This window comes from Nothobranchius furzeri, chromosome 3 (genome assembly GCF_043380555.1).
Source record: "Nothobranchius furzeri strain GRZ-AD chromosome 3, NfurGRZ-RIMD1, whole genome shotgun sequence".
Taxonomy (NCBI): Eukaryota; Metazoa; Chordata; class Actinopteri; order Cyprinodontiformes; family Nothobranchiidae; genus Nothobranchius; species Nothobranchius furzeri.
The window spans coordinates 12376268-12394961 of record NC_091743.1 but is presented as its reverse complement, the minus strand read 5'-3'; positions in this window follow the sequence as shown (position 1 = coordinate 12394961).

Sequence of the window (18694 nt, the reverse complement as noted above, 5' to 3'; positions counted from 1 at the left end):
AATTCTGGGTGCCATTTAAAAACCATAACTGCTAATGACTCCATTCCTTTTTGTGGTTGTAGGGGCTGTTGATTGGAGTACCCTAAAACAAACCTGATCTCTCTAGGACATTCAGAAGCCAAGTTATAAGCCCACAAATGTGTAACTGGACTACTTCTTTAAATTGACACCAGATCCGGTGACCTTTGGGACATGGTTTGACCCCCTTAGGAAAGTGCTATCATCATGAAACGTTCAGATCACTTACAACTCAATAGATTCTACCTTCCTGTAACGTTTCAGCCTGATTGGACCTTGTTTTCACACAAATGAACCCAGAATGATGTGAAATTGTGCTTCGTGCAACATAATTCTGGGTGCCATTTAAAAACCATAAGTGCTAATGTCTCCATTCCTTTTTGTGGTTGTAGGGGCTGTTGATTGGAGGACACTTAAACAAACCTGACCTATCTAGGACATTCAGAAGCCAAGTTATAAGCCCACAAATGTGTAACTGGACTACTTCTTTAAAGTGACACCAGGCCCGGTGACCTTTGGGACATGGTTTTACCCCCTATAGGAATGTGCTATCATCTTGAAACGTTCAGATCACTTACAACTCAATAGATTCTACCTTCTTGTAGCGTTTCAGCCTGATTGGACCTTGTTTTCACACAAATGAACCCAGAATGATGTGAAATTTTGCTTCGTGCAACATAATTCTGGGTGCCATTTAAAAACCATAAGTGCTAATGACTCCATTAATTTTGGTGGTTGTAGGGGCTGTTGATTGGAGTATACTAAAACAAACCTGATCTCTCTAGGACATTCAGAAGCCAAGTTATAAGCCCACAAAGGTGTAACTGGACTACTACTTTAAATTGACACCAGATCCGGTGACCTTTGGGACATGGTTCGACCCCCTTAGGAAAGTGCTATCATCATGAAACGTTCAGATCACTTACAACTCAATAGATTCTACCTTCCTGTAACATTTCAGCCTGATTGGACCTTGTTTTCACACAAATGAACCCAGAATGATGTGAAATTTTGCTTCGTGCAACATAATTCTGGGCGCCATTTAAAAACCATAAGTGCTAATGACTCCATTCCTTTTTGTGGTTGTAGGGGCTGTTGATTGGAGTACACTAAAACAAACCTGACATCTCTAGGACATTCAGAAGCCAAGTTATAAGCCCACAAATGTGTAACTGGACTACTTCTTTAAAGTGACACCAGGCCCAGTGACCTTTGGGACATGGTTTGACCCCCTATAGGAATGTGCGATCATCATGAAACGTTCAGATCACTTACAACTCAATAGATTCTACGTTCTTGTAACGTTTCAGCCTGATTGGACCTTGTTTTCACACAAATGGACCCAGAATGATGTGAAATTGTTCTTCGTGCAACATAATTCTGGGTGCCATTTACAAACCATAAGTGCTAATGACTCCATTCCTTTTTGTGGTTGTAGGGGCTGTTGATTGGAGTACACTAAAACAAACCTGATTTCTCTAGGACATTCAGAAGCCAAGTTATAAGCCCACAAATGTGTAACTGGACTACTTCTTTAAATTGAAACCTGATGCGGTGATCTTTGGGACATGGTTTGACCCCCTTAGGAAAGTGCTATTATCATGAAACATTCAGATCACTTACAACTCAGTAGATTCTACATTCCTCTAACGTTTCAGCCTGATTGGACCTTGTTTTCACACAAATGAACCCAGAATGATGTGAAATTGTGCTTCGTGCAACATAATTCTGGGTGCCAATTACAAACCATAAGTGATAATGACTCCATTCCTTTTTGTGGTTGTAGGGGCTGTTGATTGGAGTACATTAAAACAAACCTGATCTCTCTAGGACATTCAGAAGCCAAGTTATAAGCCCACAAATGTGTAACTGGACTACTTCTTTAAATTGACACCAGATCCGGTGACCTTTGGGACATGGTTTGACCCCCTTGGGAAAGTGCTATCATCATGAAACGTTCAGATCACTTACAACTCAATAGATTCTTCCTTCCTGTAACGTTTCAGCCTGATTGGACCTTGTTTTCACACAAATGAACCCAGAATGATGTGAAATTGTACTTCGTGCAACATAATTCTAGGTGCCATTTAAAAACCATAAGTGCTAATGACTCCATTCCTTTCTGTGGTTGTAGGGGCTGTTGACTGGAGTACATTAAAACAAACCTGATCTCTCTAGGACATTCAGAAGCCAAGTTATAAGCCCACAAATGTGTAACTGGACTACTTCTTTAAATTGACACCAGATCCGGTGACCTTTGGGACATGGTTTGACCCCCTTAGGAAAGTGCTATCATCATGAAACGTTCAGATCACTTACAACTCAATAGATTCTACCTTCCTGTAACATTTCAGCCTGATTGGACCTTGTTTTCACACAAATGAACCCATAATGATGTGAAATTGCACTTCGTGCAACATAATTCTAGGTGCCATTTAAAAACCATAAGTGCTAATGACTCCATTCCTTTTTTGTGGTTGTAGGGGCTGTTGACTGGAGTACATTAAAACAAACCTGATCTCTCTAGGACATTCAGAAGCCAAGTTATAAGCCCACAAATGTGTAACTGGACTACTTCTTTAAATTGACACCAGATCCGGTGACCTTTGGGACATGGTTTGACCCCCTTAGGAAAGTGCTATCATCATGAAACGTTCAGATCACTTACAACTCAATAGATTCTACCTTCCTGTAACGTTTCAGCCTGATTGGACCTTGTTTTCACACAAATGAACCCAGAATGATGTGAAATTGCACTTCGTGCAACATAATTCTAGGTGCCATTTAAAAACCATGAGTGCTAATGACTCCATTCCTTTTTGTGGTTGTAGGGGCTGTTGATTGGAGTACCCTAAAACAAACCTGATCTCTCTAGGACATTCAGAAGCCAAGTTATAAGCCCACAAATGTGTAACTGGACTACTTCTTTAAATTGACACCAGATCCGGTGACATTTGGGACATGGTTTGACCCCCTTAGGAAAGTGCTATCATCATGAAACGTTCAGATAACTTACAACTCAATAGATTCTTCCTTCCTGTAACGTTTCAGCCTGATTGGACCTTGTTTTCACACAAATGAACCCAGAATGATGTGAAATTGTGCTTCGTGCAACATAATTCTGGGTGCCATTTAAAAACCATAAGTGCTAATGTCTCCATTCCTTTTTGTGGTTGTAGGGGCTGTTGATTGGAGGACACTAAAACAAACCTGACCTCTCTAGGACATTCAGAAGCCAAGTTATAAGCCCACAAATGTGTAACTGGACTACTTCTTTAAAGTGACACCAGATCCGGTGACCTTTGGGACATGATTTGACCCCCTTTGGAAAGTGCTATCATCATGAAACGTTCAGATCACTTACAACTCAATAGATTCTACCTTCCTGTAACGTTTCAGCCTGATTGGACCTTGTTTTCACACAAATGAACCCAGAATGATGTGAAATTGTGCTTTGTGCAACATAATTCTGGGTGCCATTTACAAACCATAAGTGCTAATGACTCCATTCCTTTTTGTGGTTGTAGGGGCTGTTGATTGGAGTACACTAAAACAAACCTGACCTCTCTAGGACATTCAGAAGCCAAGTTATAAGCCCACAAATGTGTAACTGGACTACTTCTTTAAAGTGACACCAGATCCGGTGCCCTTTGGGACATGGTTTGACCCCCTTTGGAAAGTGCTATCATCATGAAACGTCCAGATCACTTACAACTCAATAGATTCTACCTTCCTGTAACGTTTCAGCCTGATTGGACCTTGTTTTCAGACAAATGAACCCAGAATGATGTGAAATTGTGCTTCGTGCAACATAATTCTGGGTGCCATTTACAAACCATAAGTGCTAATGACTCCATTCCTTTTTGTGATTGTAGGGGCTGTTGATTGGAATACACTAAAACAAACCTGACCTCTCTAGGACATTCAGAAGCCAAGTTATAAGCCCACAAATGTGTAACTGGACTACGTCTTTAAAGTGACACCAGGCACGGTGACCTTTGGGACATGGTTTGACCCCCTATAGGAATGTGAGATCATCATGAAACGTTCAGATCACTTACAACTCAATAGATTCTACCTTCTTGTAACGTTTCAGCCTGATTGGACATTGTTTTCACAAAAATGGACCCAGAATGATGTGAAATTGTGCTTCGTGCAACATAATTCTGGGTGCCATTTACAAACCATAAGTGCTAATGACTCCATTCCTTTTTGTGGTTGTAGGGGCTGTTTATTGGAGTACACTAAAACAAACCTGACCTCTCTAGGACATTCAGAAGCCAAGTTATAAGCCCACAAATGTGTAACTGGACTACTTCTTTAAAGTGCCACCAGATCCGGTGACCTTTGGGACATGGTTTGACCCCCTTAGGAAAGTGCTATCATCATGAAACGTTCAGATCACTTACAACTCAATAGATTCTACCTTGCTGTAATGTTTCAGCCTGATTGGACCTTGTTTTCACACAAATGAACCCAGAATGATGTGAAATTGTTCTTCGTGCAACATAATTCTGGGTGCCATTTACAAACCATAAGTGCTAATGACTCCATTCCGTTTTGTGGTCGTAGGGGCTGTTGATTGGAGTACACTAAAACAAACCTAACCTCTCTAGGACATTCAGAAGCCAAGTTATAAGCCCACAAAGGTGTAACTGGACTACTTCTTTAAAGTGACACCAGGCCCGGTGACCTTTGGGACATGGTTTTACCCCCTATAGGAATGTGCTATCATCTTGAAACGTTCAGATCACTTACAACTCAATAGATTCTACCTTCTTGTAGCGTTTCAGCCTGATTGGACCTTGTTTTCACACAAATCGACCCAGAATGATGTGAAATTGTGCTTCGTGCAACATAATTCTGGGTGCCATTTACAAAGCATAAGTGCTAATGACTCCATTCCTTTTTGTGGTTGTAGGGGCTGTTGATTGGAGTACACTAAAACAAACCTGATCTCTCTAGGACATTCAGAAGCCAAGTTATAAGCCCACAAATGTGTAACTGGACTACTTCTTTAAATTGACAGCAGATCCGGTGACCTTTGGGACATGGTTTGACCCCCTTAGGAAAGTGCTATTATCATGAAACGTTCAGATCACTTACAACTCAGTAGATTCTACCTTCCTGTAACGTTTCAGCCTGATTGGACCTTGTTTTCACACAAATGAACCCAGAATGATGTGAAATTGTGCTTCGTGCAACATAATTCTGGGTGCCATTTACAAACCATAAGTGCTAATGACTCCATTCCTTTTTGTGGTTGTAGGGGCTGTTGATTGGAGTACATTAAAAAAAACCTGATCTCTCTAGGACATTCAGAAGCCAAGTTATAAGCCCACAAATGTGTAACTGGACTACTTCTTTAAATTGACACCAGATCCGGTGACCTTTGGGACATGGTTTGACCCCCTTAGGAAAGTGCTATCATCATGAAACGTTCAGATCACTTACAACTCAATAGATTCTTCCTTCCTGTAACGTTTCAGCCTGATTGGACCTTGTTTTCACACAAATGAACCCAGAATGATGTGAAATTGTAATTCGTGCAACATAATTCTAGGTGCCATTTAAAAACCATAAGTGCTAATGACTCCATTCCTTTTTGTGGTTGTAGGGGCTGTTGATTGGAGTACATTAAAACAAACCTGATCTCTCTAGGACATTCAGAAGCCAAGTTATAAGCCCACAAATGTGTAACTGGACTACTTCTTTAAATTGACACCAGATCCGGTGACCTTTGGGACATGGTTTGACCCCCTTAGGAAAGTGCTATCATCATGAAACGTTCAGATCACTTACAACTCAATAGATTCTACCTTCCTGTAACGTTTCAGCCTGATTGGACCTTGTTTCCACACAAATGAACCCAGAATGATGTGAAATTGTACTCCGTGCAACATAATTCTAGGTGCCATTTAAAAACCATAAGTGCTAATGACTCCATTCCTTTTTGTGGTTGTAGGGGCTGTTGATTGGAGTACACTAAAACAAACCTGACCTCTCTAGGACATTCAGAAGCCAAGTTATAAGCCCACAAAGGTGTAACTGGACTACATCTTTAAAGTGACACCAGGCCCGGTGACCTTTGGGACATGGTTTGACCCCCTTAGGAAAGTGCTATCATCATGAAACGTTCAGATCACTTACAACTCAGTAGATTCTACCTTCCTGTAACGTTTCAGCCTGATTGGACCTTGTTTTCACACAAATGAACCCAGAATGATGTGAAATTGTGCTTTGTGCAACATAATTCTGGGTGCCATTTAAAAACCATAACTGCTAATGACTCCATTCCTTTTTGTGGTTGTAGGGGCTGTTGATTGGAGTACCCTAAAACAAACCTGATCTCTCTAGGACATTCAGAAGCCAAGTTATAAGCCCACAAATGTGTAACTGGACTACTTCTTTAAATTGACACCAGATCTGGTGACCTTTGGGACATGGTTTGACCCCCTTAGGAAAGTGCTATCATCATGAAACGTTCAGATCACTTACAACTCAATAGATTCTACCTTCCTGTAACGTTTCAGCCTGATTGGACCTTGTTTTCACACAAATGAACCCAGAATGATGTGAAATTGTGCTTCGTGCAACATAATTCTGGGTGCCATTTAAAAACCATAAGTGCTAATGTCTCCATTCCTTTTTGTGGTTGTAGGGGCTGTTGATTGGAGGACACTTAAACAAACCTGACCTATCTAGGACATTCAGAAGCCAAGTTATAAGCCCACAAATGTGTAACTGGACTACTTCTTTAAAGTGACACCAGATCCGGTGACCTTTGGGACATGGTTTGACCCCCTTTGGAAAGTGCTATCATCATGAAACGTTCAGATCACTTACAACTCAATAGATTCTACCTTCCTGTAACGTTTCAGCCTGATTGGACCTTGTTTTCACACAAATGAACCCAGAATGATGTGAAATTGTGCTTTGTGCAACATAATTCTGGGTGCCATTTACAAACCATAAGTGCTAATGACTCCATTCCTTTTTGTGGTTGTAGGGGCTGTTGATTGGAGTACACTAAAACAAACCTGACCTCTCTAGGACATTCAGAAGCCAAGTTATAAGCCCACAAAGGTGTAACTGGACTACTTCTTTAAAGTGACACCAGGCCCGGTGACCTTTGGGACATGGTTTTACCCCCTATAGGAATGTGCTATCATCTTGAAACGTTCAGATCACTTACAACTCAATAGATTCTACCTTCTTGTAGCGTTTCAGCCTGATTGGACCTTGTTTTCACACAAATGAACCCAGAATGATGTGAAATTGTGCTTCGTGCAACATAATTCTGGGTGCCATTTAAAAACCATAAGTGCTAATGTCTCCATTCCTTTTTGTGGTTGTAGGGGCTGTTGATTGGAGGACACTTAAACAAACCTGACCTATCTAGGACATTCAGAAGCCAAGTTATAAGCCCACAAATGTGTAACTGGACTACTTCTTTAAAGTGACACCAGATCCGGTGACCTTTGGGACATGGTTTGACCCCCTTTGGAAAGTGCTATCATCATGAAACGTTCAGATCACTTACAACTCAATAGATTCTACCTTCCTGTAACGTTTCAGCCTGATTGGACCTTGTTTTCACACAAATGAACCCAGAATGATGTGAAATTGTGCTTTGTGCAACATAATTCTGGGTGCCATTTACAAACCATAAGTGCTAATGACTCCATTCCTTTTTGTGGTTGTAGGGGCTGTTGATTGGAGTACACTAAAACAAACCTGACCTCTCTAGGACATTCAGAAGCCAAGTTATAAGCCCACAAAGGTGTAACTGGACTACTTCTTTAAAGTGACACCAGGCCCGGTGACCTTTGGGACATGGTTTTACCCCCTATAGGAATGTGCTATCATCTTGAAACGTTCAGATCACTTACAACTCAATAGATTCTACCTTCTTGTAGCGTTTCAGCCTGATTGGACCTTGTTTTCACACAAATCGACCCAGAATGATGTGAAATTGTGCTTCGTGCAACATAATTCTGGGTGCCATTTACAAAGCATAAGTGCTAATGACTCCATTCCTTTTTGTGGTTGTAGGGGCTGTTGATTGGAGTACACTAAAACAAACCTGATCTCTCTAGGACATTCAGAAGCCAAGTTATAAGCCCACAAATGTGTAACTGGACTACTTCTTTAAATTGACACCAGATCCGGTGACCTTTGGGACATGGTTTGACCCCCTTAGGAAAGTGCTATCATCATGAAACGTTCAGATCACTTACAACTCAATAGATTCTACCTTGCTGTAATGTTTCAGCCTGATTGGACCTTGTTTTCACACAAATGAACCCAGAATGATGTGAAATTGTTCTTCGTGCAACATAATTCTGGGTGCCATTTACAAACCATAAGTGCTAATGACTCCATTCCGTTTTGTGGTCGTAGGGGCTGTTGATTGGAGTACACTAAAACAAACCTAACCTCTCTAGGACATTCAGAAGCCAAGTTATAAGCCCACAAAGGTGTAACTGGACTACTTCTTTAAAGTGACACCAGGCCCGGTGACCTTTGGGACATGGTTTTACCCCCTATAGGAATGTGCTATCATCTTGAAACGTTCAGATCACTTACAACTCAATAGATTCTACCTTCTTGTAGCGTTTCAGCCTGATTGGACCTTGTTTTCACACAAATCGACCCAGAATGATGTGAAATTGTGCTTCGTGCAACATAATTCTGGGTGCCATTTACAAAGCATAAGTGCTAATGACTCCATTCCTTTTTGTGGTTGTAGGGGCTGTTGATTGGAGTACACTAAAACAAACCTGATCTCTCTAGGACATTCAGAAGCCAAGTTATAAGCCCACAAATGTGTAACTGGACTACTTCTTTAAATTGACAGCAGATCCGGTGACCTTTGGGACATGGTTTGACCCCCTTAGGAAAGTGCTATTATCATGAAACGTTCAGATCACTTACAACTCAGTAGATTCTACCTTCCTGTAACGTTTCAGCCTGATTGGACCTTGTTTTCACACAAATGAACCCAGAATGATGTGAAATTGTGCTTCGTGCAACATAATTCTGGGTGCCATTTACAAACCATAAGTGCTAATGACTCCATTCCTTTTTGTGGTTGTAGGGGCTGTTGATTGGAGTACATTAAAAAAAACCTGATCTCTCTAGGACATTCAGAAGCCAATTTATAAGCCCACAAATGTGTAACTGGACTACTTCTTTAAATTGACACCAGATCCGGTGACCTTTGGGACATGGTTTGACCCCCTTAGGAAAGTGCTATCATCATGAAACGTTCAGATCACTTACAACTCAATAGATTCTTCCTTCCTGTAACGTTTCAGCCTGATTGGACCTTGTTTTCACACAAATGAACCCAGAATGATGTGAAATTGTACTTCGTGCAACATAATTCTAGGTGCCATTTAAAAACCATAAGTGCTAATGACTCCATTCCTTTTTGTGGTTGTAGGGGCTGTTGATTGGAGTACATTAAAACAAACCTGATCTCTCTAGGACATTCAGAAGCCAAGTTATAAGCCCACAAATGTGTAACTGGACTACTTCTTTAAATTGACACCAGATCCGGTGACCTTTGGAACATGGTTTGACCCCCTTAGGAAAGTGCTATCATCATGAAACGTTCAGATCACTTACAACTCAATAGATTCTACCTTCCTGTAACGTTTCAGCCTGACTGGACCTTGTTTTCACACAAATCGACCCAGAATGATGTGAAATTGTGCTTCGTGCAACATAATTCTGGGTGCCATTTACAAAGCATAAGTGCTAATGACTCCATTCCTTTTTGTGGTTGTAGGGGCTGTTGATTGGAGTACACTAAAACAAACCTGATCTCTCTAGGACATTCAGAAGCCAAGTTATAAGCCCACAAATGTGTAACTGGACTACTTCTTTAAATTGACAGCAGATCCGGTGACCTTTGGGACATGGTTTGACCCCCTTAGGAAAGTGCTATTATCATGAAACGTTCAGATCACTTACAACTCAGTAGATTCTACCTTCCTGTAACGTTTCAGCCTGATTGGACCTTGTTTTCACACAAATGAACCCAGAATGATGTGAAATTGTGCTTCGTGCAACATAATTCTGGGTGCCATTTACAAACCATAAGTGCTAATGACTCCATTCCTTTTTGTGGTTGTAGGGGCTGTTGATTGGAGTACATTAAAAAAAACCTGATCTCTCTAGGACATTCAGAAGCCAAGTTATAAGCCCACAAATGTGTAACTGGACTACTTCTTTAAATTGACACCAGATCCGGTGACCTTTGGGACATGGTTTGACCCCCTTAGGAAAGTGCTATCATCATGAAACGTTCAGATCACTTACAACTCAATAGATTCTTCCTTCCTGTAACGTTTCAGCCTGATTGGACCTTGTTTTCACACAAATGAACCCAGAATGATGTGAAATTGTACTTCGTGCAACATAATTCTAGGTGCCATTTAAAAACCATAAGTGCTAATGACTCCATTCCTTTTTGTGGTTGTAGGGGCTGTTGATTGGAGTACATTAAAACAAACCTGATCTCTCTAGGACATTCAGAAGCCAAGTTATAAGCCCACAAATGTGTAACTGGACTACTTCTTTAAATTGACACCAGATCCGGTGACCTTTGGGACATGGTTTGACCCCCTTAGGAAAGTGCTATCATCATGAAACGTTCAGATCACTTACAACTCAATAGATTCTACCTTCCTGTAACGTTTCAGCCTGATTGGACCTTGTTTCCACACAAATGAACCCAGAATGATGTGAAATTGTACTCCGTGCAACATAATTCTAGGTGCCATTTAAAAACCATAAGTGCTAATGACTCCATTCCTTTTTGTGGTTGTAGGGGCTGTTGATTGGAGTACACTAAAACAAACCTGACCTCTCTAGGACATTCAGAAGCCAAGTTATAAGCCCACAAAGGTGTAACTGGACTACATCTTTAAAGTGACACCAGGCCCGGTGACCTTTGGGACATGGTTTGACCCCCTTAGGAAAGTGCTATCATCATGAAACGTTCAGATCACTTACAACTCAGTAGATTCTACCTTCCTGTAACGTTTCAGCCTGATTGGACCTTGTTTTCACACAAATGAACCCAGAATGATGTGAAATTGTGCTTTGTGCAACATAATTCTGGGTGCCATTTAAAAACCATAACTGCTAATGACTCCATTCCTTTTTGTGGTTGTAGGGGCTGTTGATTGGAGTACCCTAAAACAAACCTGATCTCTCTAGGACATTCAGAAGCCAAGTTATAAGCCCACAAATGTGTAACTGGACTACTTCTTTAAATTGACACCAGATCTGGTGACCTTTGGGACATGGTTTGACCCCCTTAGGAAAGTGCTATCATCATGAAACGTTCAGATCACTTACAACTCAATAGATTCTACCTTCCTGTAACGTTTCAGCCTGATTGGACCTTGTTTTCACACAAATGAACCCAGAATGATGTGAAATTGTGCTTCGTGCAACATAATTCTGGGTGCCATTTAAAAACCATAAGTGCTAATGTCTCCATTCCTTTTTGTGGTTGTAGGGGCTGTTGATTGGAGGACACTTAAACAAACCTGACCTATCTAGGACATTCAGAAGCCAAGTTATAAGCCCACAAATGTGTAACTGGACTACTTCTTTAAAGTGACACCAGATCCGGTGACCTTTGGGACATGGTTTGACCCCCTTTGGAAAGTGCTATCATCATGAAACGTTCAGATCACTTACAACTCAATAGATTCTACCTTCCTGTAACGTTTCAGCCTGATTGGACCTTGTTTTCACACAAATGAACCCAGAATGATGTGAAATTGTGCTTCGTGCAACATAATTCTGGGTGCCATTTACAAAGCATAAGTGCTAATGACTCCATTCCTTTTTGTGGTTGTAGGGGCTGTTGATTGGAGTACACTAAAACAAACCTGATCTCTCTAGGACATTCAGAAGCCAAGTTATAAGCCCACAAATGTGTAACTGGACTACTTCTTTAAATTGACACCAGATCCGGTGACCTTTGGGACATGGTTTGACCCCCTTAGGAAAGTGCTATCATCATGAAACGTTCAGATCACTTACAACTCAATAGATTCTACCTTGCTGTAATGTTTCAGCCTGATTGGACCTTGTTTTCACACAAATGAACCCAGAATGATGTGAAATTGTTCTTCGTGCAACATAATTCTGGGTGCCATTTACAAACCATAAGTGCTAATGACTCCATTCCGTTTTGTGGTCGTAGGGGCTGTTGATTGGAGTACACTAAAACAAACCTAACCTCTCTAGGACATTCAGAAGCCAAGTTATAAGCCCACAAAGGTGTAACTGGACTACTTCTTTAAAGTGACACCAGGCCCGGTGACCTTTGGGACATGGTTTTACCCCCTATAGGAATGTGCTATCATCTTGAAACGTTCAGATCACTTACAACTCAATAGATTCTACCTTCTTGTAGCGTTTCAGCCTGATTGGACCTTGTTTTCACACAAATCGACCCAGAATGATGTGAAATTGTGCTTCGTGCAACATAATTCTGGGTGCCATTTACAAAGCATAAGTGCTAATGACTCCATTCCTTTTTGTGGTTGTAGGGGCTGTTGATTGGAGTACACTAAAACAAACCTGATCTCTCTAGGACATTCAGAAGCCAAGTTATAAGCCCACAAATGTGTAACTGGACTACTTCTTTAAATTGACAGCAGATCCGGTGACCTTTGGGACATGGTTTGACCCCCTTAGGAAAGTGCTATTATCATGAAACGTTCAGATCACTTACAACTCAGTAGATTCTACCTTCCTGTAACGTTTCAGCCTGATTGGACCTTGTTTTCACACAAATGAACCCAGAATGATGTGAAATTGTGCTTCGTGCAACATAATTCTGGGTGCCATTTACAAACCATAAGTGCTAATGACTCCATTCCTTTTTGTGGTTGTAGGGGCTGTTGATTGGAGTACATTAAAAAAAACCTGATCTCTCTAGGACATTCAGAAGCCAATTTATAAGCCCACAAATGTGTAACTGGACTACTTCTTTAAATTGACACCAGATCCGGTGACCTTTGGGACATGGTTTGACCCCCTTAGGAAAGTGCTATCATCATGAAACGTTCAGATCACTTACAACTCAATAGATTCTTCCTTCCTGTAACGTTTCAGCCTGATTGGACCTTGTTTTCACACAAATGAACCCAGAATGATGTGAAATTGTACTTCGTGCAACATAATTCTAGGTGCCATTTAAAAACCATAAGTGCTAATGACTCCATTCCTTTTTGTGGTTGTAGGGGCTGTTGATTGGAGTACATTAAAACAAACCTGATCTCTCTAGGACATTCAGAAGCCAAGTTATAAGCCCACAAATGTGTAACTGGACTACTTCTTTAAATTGACACCAGATCCGGTGACCTTTGGGACATGGTTTGACCCCCTTAGGAAAGTGCTATCATCATGAAACGTTCAGATCACTTACAACTCAATAGATTCTACCTTCCTGTAACGTTTCAGCCTGATTGGACCTTGTTTCCACACAAATGAACCCAGAATGATGTGAAATTGTACTCCGTGCAACATAATTCTAGGTGCCATTTAAAAACCATAAGTGCTAATGACTCCATTCCTTTTTGTGGTTGTAGGGGCTGTTGATTGGAGTACACTAAAACAAACCTGACCTCTCTAGGACATTCAGAAGCCAAGTTATAAGCCCACAAAGGTGTAACTGGACTACATCTTTAAAGTGACACCAGGCCCGGTGACCTTTGGGACATGGTTTGACCCCCTTAGGAAAGTGCTATCATCATGAAACGTTCAGATCACTTACAACTCAGTAGATTCTACCTTCCTGTAACGTTTCAGCCTGATTGGACCTTGTTTTCACACAAATGAACCCAGAATGATGTGAAATTGTGCTTTGTGCAACATAATTCTGGGTGCCATTTAAAAACCATAACTGCTAATGACTCCATTCCTTTTTGTGGTTGTAGGGGCTGTTGATTGGAGTACCCTAAAACAAACCTGATCTCTCTAGGACATTCAGAAGCCAAGTTATAAGCCCACAAATGTGTAACTGGACTACTTCTTTAAAGTGACACCAGATCCGGTGACCTTTGGGACATGGTTTGACCCCCTTAGGAAAGTGCTATCATCATGAAACGTTCAGATCACTTACAACTCAATAGATTCTACCTTCCTGTAACGTTTCAGCCTGATTGGACCTTGTTTTCACACAAATGAACCCAGAATGATGTGAAATTGTGCTTTGTGCAACATAATTCTGGGTGTCATTTACAAACCATAAGTGCTAATGACTCCATTCCTTTTTGTGGTTGTAGGGGCTGTTGATTGGAGTACACTAAAACAAACCTGACCTCTCTAGGACATTCAGAAGCCAAGTTATAAGCCCACAAAGGTGTAACTGGACTACTTCTTTAAAGTGACACCAGGCCCGGTGACCTTTGGGACATGGTTTTACCCCCTATAGGAATGTGCTATCATCTTGAAACGTTCAGATCACTTACAACTCAATAGATTCTACCTTCTTGTAGCGTTTCAGCCTGATTGGACCTTGTTTTCACACAAATCGACCCAGAATGATGTGAAATTGTGCTTCGTGCAACATAATTCTGGGTGCCATTTACAAAGCATAAGTGCTAATGACTCCATTCCTTTTTGTGGTTGTAGGGGCTGTTGATTGGAGTACACTAAAACAAACCTGATCTCTCTAGGACATTCAGAAGCCAAGTTATAAGCCCACAAATGTGTAACTGGACTACTTCTTTAAATTGACAGCAGATCCGGTGACATTTGGGACATGGTTTGACCCCCTTAGGAAAGTGCTATTATCATGAAACGTTCAGATCACTTACAACTCAGTAGATTCTACCTTCCTGTAACGTTTCAGCCTGATTGGACCTTGTTTTCACACAAATGAACCCAGAATGATGTGAAATTGTGCTTCGTGCAACATAATTCTGGGTGCCATTTACAAACCATAAGTGCTAATGACTCCATTCCTTTTTGTGGTTGTAGGGGCTGTTGATTGGAGTACATTAAAAAAAACCTGATCTCTCTAGGACATTCAGAAGCCAAGTTATAAGCCCACAAATGTGTAACTGGACTACTTCTTTAAATTGACACCAGATCCGGTGACCTTTGGGACATGGTTTGACCCCCTTAGGAAAGTGCTATCATCATGAAACGTTCAGATCACTTACAACTCAATAGATTCTTCCTTCCTGTAACGTTTCAGCCTGATTGGACCTTGTTTTCACACAAATGAACCCAGAATGATGTGAAATTGTACTTCGTGCAACATAATTCTAGGTGCCATTTAAAAACCATAAGTGCTAATGACTCCATTCCTTTTTGTGGTTGTAGGGGCTGTTGATTGGAGTACATTAAAACAAACCTGATCTCTCTAGGACATTCAGAAGCCAAGTTATAAGCCCACAAATGTGTAACTGGACTACTTCTTTAAATTGACACCAGATCCGGTGACCTTTGGGACATGGTTTGACCCCCTTAGGAAAGTGCTATCATCATGAAACGTTCAGATCACTTACAACTCAATAGATTCTACCTTCCTGTAACGTTTCAGCCTGATTGGACCTTGTTTCCACACAAATGAACCCAGAATGATGTGAAATTGTACTCCGTGCAACATAATTCTAGGTGCCATTTAAAAACCATAAGTGCTAATGACTCCATTCCTTTTTGTGGTTGTAGGGGCTGTTGATTGGAGGACACTTAAACAAACCTGACCTATCTAGGACATTCAGAAGCCAAGTTATAAGCCCACAAATGTGTAACTGGACTACTTCTTTAAAGTGACACCAGATCCGGTGACCTTTGGGACATGGTTTGACCCCCTTTGGAAAGTGCTATCATCATGAAACGTTCAGATCACTTACAACTCAATAGATTCTACCTTCCTGTAACGTTTCAGCCTGATTGGACCTTGTTTTCACACAAATGAACCCAGAATGATGTGAAATTGTGCTTTGTGCAACATAATTCTGGGTGCCATTTACAAACCATAAGTGCTAATGACTCCATTCCTTTTTGTGGTTGTAGGGGCTGTTGATTGGAGTACACTAAAACAAACCTGACCTCTCTAGGACATTCAGAAGCCAAGTTATAAGCCCACAAAGGTGTAACTGGACTACTTCTTTAAAGTGACACCAGGCCCGGTGACCTTTGGGACATGGTTTTACCCCCTATAGGAATGTGCTATCATCTTGAAACGTTCAGATCACTTACAACTCAATAGATTCTACCTTCTTGTAGCGTTTCAGCCTGATTGGACCTTGTTTTCACACAAATCGACCCAGAATGATGTGAAATTGTGCTTCGTGCAACATAATTCTGGGTGCCATTTACAAAGCATAAGTGCTAATGACTCCATTCCTTTTTGTGGTTGTAGGGGCTGTTGATTGGAGTACACTAAAACAAACCTGATCTCTCTAGGACATTCAGAAGCCAAGTTATAAGCCCACAAATGTGTAACTGGACTACTTCTTTAAATTGACAGCAGATCCGGTGACATTTGGGACATGGTTTGACCCCCTTAGGAAAGTGCTATTATCATGAAACGTTCAGATCACTTACAACTCAGTAGATTCTACCTTCCTGTAACGTTTCAGCCTGATTGGACCTTGTTTTCACACAAATGAACCCAGAATGATGTGAAATTGTGCTTCGTGCAACATAATTCTGGGTGCCATTTACAAACCATAAGTGCTAATGACTCCATTCCTTTTTGTGGTTGTAGGGGCTGTTGATTGGAGTACATTAAAAAAAACCTGATCTCTCTAGGACATTCAGAAGCCAAGTTATAAGCCCACAAATGTGTAACTGGACTACTTCTTTAAATTGACACCAGATCCGGTGACCTTTGGGACATGGTTTGACCCCCTTAGGAAAGTGCTATCATCATGAAACGTTCAGATCACTTACAACTCAATAGATTCTTCCTTCCTGTAACGTTTCAGCCTGATTGGACCTTGTTTTCACACAAATGAACCCAGAATGATGTGAAATTGTACTTCGTGCAACATAATTCTAGGTGCCATTTAAAAACCATAAGTGCTAATGACTCCATTCCTTTTTGTGGTTGTAGGGGCTGTTGATTGGAGTACATTAAAACAAACCTGATCTCTCTAGGACATTCAGAAGCCAAGTTATAAGCCCACAAATGTGTAACTGGACTACTTCTTTAAATTGACACCAGATCCGGTGACCTTTGGGACATGGTTTGACCCCCTTAGGAAAGTGCTATCATCATGAAACGTTCAGATCACTTACAACTCAATAGATTCTACCTTCCTGTAACGTTTCAGCCTGATTGGACCTTGTTTCCACACAAATGAACCCAGAATGATGTGAAATTGTACTCCGTGCAACATAATTCTAGGTGCCATTTAAAAACCATAAGTGCTAATGACTCCATTCCTTTTTGTGGTTGTAGGGGCTGTTGATTGGAGTACACTAAAACAAACCTGACCTCTCTAGGACATTCAGAAGCCAAGTTATAAGCCCACAAAGGTGTAACTGGACTACATCTTTAAAGTGACACCAGGCCCGGTGACCTTTGGGACATGGTTTGACCCCCTTAGGAAAGTGCTATCATCATGAAACGTTCAGATCACTTACAACTCAGTAGATTCTACCTTCCTGTAACGTTTCAGCCTGATTGGACCTTGTTTTCACACAAATGAACCCAGAATGATGTGAAATTGTGCTTTGTGCAACATAATTCTGGGTGCCATTTAAAAACCATAACTGCTAATGACTCCATTCCTTTTTGTGGTTGTAGGGGCTGTTGATTGGAGTACCCTAAAACAAACCTGATCTCTCTAGGACATTCAGAAGCCAAGTTATAAGCCCACAAATGTGTAACTGGACTACTTCTTTAAATTGACACCAGATCCGGTGACCTTTGGGACATGGTTTGACCCCCTTAGGAAAGTGCTATCATCATGAAACGTTCAGATCACTTACAACTCAATAGATTCTACCTTCCTGTAACGTTTCAGCCTGATTGGACCTTGTTTTCACACAAATGAACCCAGAATGATGTGAAATTGTGCTTCGTGCAACATAATTCTGGGTGCCATTTAAAAACCATAAGTGCTAATGTCTCCATTCCTTTTTGTGGTTGTAGGGGCTGTTGATTGGAGGACACTTAAACAAACCTGACCTATCTAGGACATTCAGAAGCCAAGTTATAAGCCCACAAATGTGTAACTGGACTACTTCTTTAAAGTGACACCAGATCCGGTGACCTTTGGGACATGGTTTGACCCCCTTTGGAAAGTGCTATCATCATGAAACGTTCAGATCACTTACAACTCAATAGATTCTACCTTCCTGTAACGTTTCAGCCTGATTGGACCTTGTTTTCACACAAATGAACCCAGAATGATGTGAAATTGTGCTTTGTGCAACATAATTCTGGGTGCCATTTACAAACCATAAGTGCTAATGACTCCATTCCTTTTTGTGGTTGTAGGGGCTGTTGATTGGAGTACACTAAAACAAACCTGACCTCTCTAGGACATTCAGAAGCCAAGTTATAAGCCCACAAAGGTGTAACTGGACTACTTCTTTAAAGTGACACCAGATCCGGTGACCTTTGGGACATGGTTTGACCCCCTTTGGAAAGTGCTGTCATCATGAAACGTTCAGA